Genomic DNA, 2,981 nt, shown 5'->3' with positions numbered 1-2,981 from the left:
GCGCATAACCAACTCTGAAGTATTTCGCAATCATGTAGGACTATTTCTGTAGAGATGGGTATTCTTACGGTCTTCGGTTGATACATTTTGAATAGTCTGTTTTATGTTAAGGTAAATTTAAGACAACTTGTAAAAAGAGAAGACTTACATTACACAGAAAGTATTTATGGACTTCAGTCAAAATGAAGATTAAAAAATGTTGAATACTAATTGATGAGTTTCGCCTTGGATGAGAAGCTGACCTGAACACATTGCAAATATTTGTACAAAACTGGCATGTGTCACTTTTTGTTGCGTGGCATGCAGAAACCGATGTTTCCAAAATAATATCTAATAAAGTGTCTGTGCACTATTTCACAGCAACATCATATTGGCCTACTACTCTGGGGCCATGCCTCAAAGTGTGAAAATGTCTAATAATAACCAATAAAATTTTTGAGTCCAAGTCCACGATTCCAACTCTTCCGAAAATCGAAGTTGTTTTCATTAGATATACAAAAACAGGAAAAATAGCCATAGTGTACTCTGACAATAAAGTGCATAAAACGAATAAAGACTAATAATTGTAGTGATGAAATCGTCAACACAGGAATATTTTTTCGTTTCCTCATGGCTATAATGGAAAGTAACGCAACATCGAAATATAGGGTTTACATATACTCATACAATTTAACACACACCAAGGATAAGGAAATTAATTTGTTCACTATATTCGATTTATACTTTTTTTTATAAATACCATCAGCGGCACAAAACAGAGCATTGTTCATATGGTAGGTGCAAATAGTACCGTTTTAAAATGGGAATAAGAGTATATCAAATAAAAAGTTACATTACTGATCAATACCTACCTAATCATATTATTTTTAGTTTGGAGGGAAATATTTAGATACATGATTAAAATTCAAATTCAAATATACGTATTTCTTTTTCTATAATAAATGCCCAATAATCATTTCCAAATAATTAACTGTCTAAAGTGTTCCGGTTAGTGTAAAGTTTTAACCTCCTATCTCAAAATTTGACGCTTTTTGGAATATAAAGCATGCAAATTTAATTCATTAATACCTTTTTTTCTTCGTCTTTGACCATTACTAATGGATAAACTGCGTCAACGTAGCTAATATTTACACACTGTTCACATTTTAAACTTATATACACTGGTAACTTTTATTTTTTTCAAGGTGGCGCCTGATTAGACAATCTAAAAACTCATATATGAAGTACAATGGATTCTCCTTAAGCCAAGAATCTAGTCTAAGCTTGAATTTTCAATACTCCAATTCCTTGGCCCCATCTGAAAGAGCTATGTATAGCCTAATCGCAAGAGCAGGGAAGCAGTCTTTCTTATTACTTACCATACAGTACGGAAAACATCTACACCGTGCTTTCTGTGTAATGTAAGTCTTCTCTTTTTACAAGTTGTCTTAAATTTACCTTAACATAAAACAGACTATTCAAAATGTATCAAACGAAGATCGTAAGAATACCCATCTCTACAGAAATAGTCCTACATGATTGCGAAATACTTCAGAGTTGGTTATGCGCAGGCCTTCTTCTAGAGGTCCAGGACATTTCGCATTTGGAAGCATGGCCCCAGAGTAGCAGGCCAATATGACGTGGCTGTGAAATAGTGCACTGATATTAAGATATTATTTTGGAAATACCATTCTGACTGAGAAAACTTAATTTCCTCTATTCCTAATATTGAACTTGGGTTTCATAAACCATACTTCAACTAGTGAAAAGTTAAGTGATGAGAGTTTACTGATTGCTATCTCAAACTGATTTCAATCTACCATATTTAACTGCGAACTCCTCATGTATTCTGCACTAAAATAGAAAGGTAATACTTAGGTAAATTAAATAGGGAATAAGTTATGGCAGTTGATTTTTGAGTCACGTTGACTCTCGGATAGGGCGGCCAGCCTTCGGGTGAGTCTGACAGTCAGAAAGTTAGGTAAGGTATGTTTTTATTCGTTTACCTCTAATAGCAATAGTGAAATTATAAGCAATACTCTTGAGTAAGTTGGTTGGCCCTCAAGTAGGTCCAACAGTCAGTAGTAGGTTAGGTGAGTGTTTATTAGTTTACATAACATTGTAAGTTATCCCCCAACCAGAACCCTTCCTGTCCCCTAGTTTGTTGATGTCAAGTCAGTATGAAATTAAATTCGGGCTATTATTATTACCTTTTTAATTTTTTGAATACTTTACTCATTGACATCTCTCACAGACGAGTCAAACCAGTCAATAGGAACGGGTTATTGACATCTCAACTATCATAGATCACGAAAAGATGCAGATTTGCGATAATAAATTGTGAAATTTTATAAAGAAAAGACAAAGACAAAATATGTCACATACAGGAATGTTTCAAAGTTCGACATCAAACGTGCTGTAAATCATATTTCTGATATAAAATTGCTATAGATTTGCCATAGAACATGTCATTAGTACAAATACTAATTTGTACAAAGAGCAAACTCCAATTGTGTGAAATAGGGTTACTATACAAAAATTTATGGAAAATAAAGAAATAAATAAACATGAGGTATTTATTCTTCAGGGTATATTCAGACCTATATACTAGAGACTAGCAGCTATATCTTCTTCTTTGGTTAGAGGCGCTAGTTGGGTAATCACATGATAGAAACGCTAGACATGACATGGTACACTTTTTCTGATTGGCTGAGGCTTTGAGTCCATCATTAATAGCAGAGGATTTATTCTGTAATGTTAATACCAAAGTAATATATTGATTGTTTACTAGTAACGTTCTTTGTTATTGTTGTTGTGTTAGAACTGTTAGCATTATTTATCCCTATTACCGTATTTGTTAATGTTTAATTTAACCGCAGACTGTTTTCTGAGTTATTTTAACTTATTATTATATGTTGCAGGGCAATTAGATAAAATGTGTTCTTTTTTTACTCTTTGGACATCGAGGATCGAGGAATGGTGAGCGAGGCCGAGGAGAGAAA

The sequence above is a fragment of the Homalodisca vitripennis genome, chromosome 8 (assembly GCF_021130785.1).
Source record: "Homalodisca vitripennis isolate AUS2020 chromosome 8, UT_GWSS_2.1, whole genome shotgun sequence".
NCBI classification, from domain to species: domain Eukaryota; kingdom Metazoa; phylum Arthropoda; class Insecta; order Hemiptera; family Cicadellidae; genus Homalodisca; species Homalodisca vitripennis.
The sequence above is the reverse complement of the archived record's forward strand: the minus strand, read 5'-3'. Positions refer to the sequence as shown.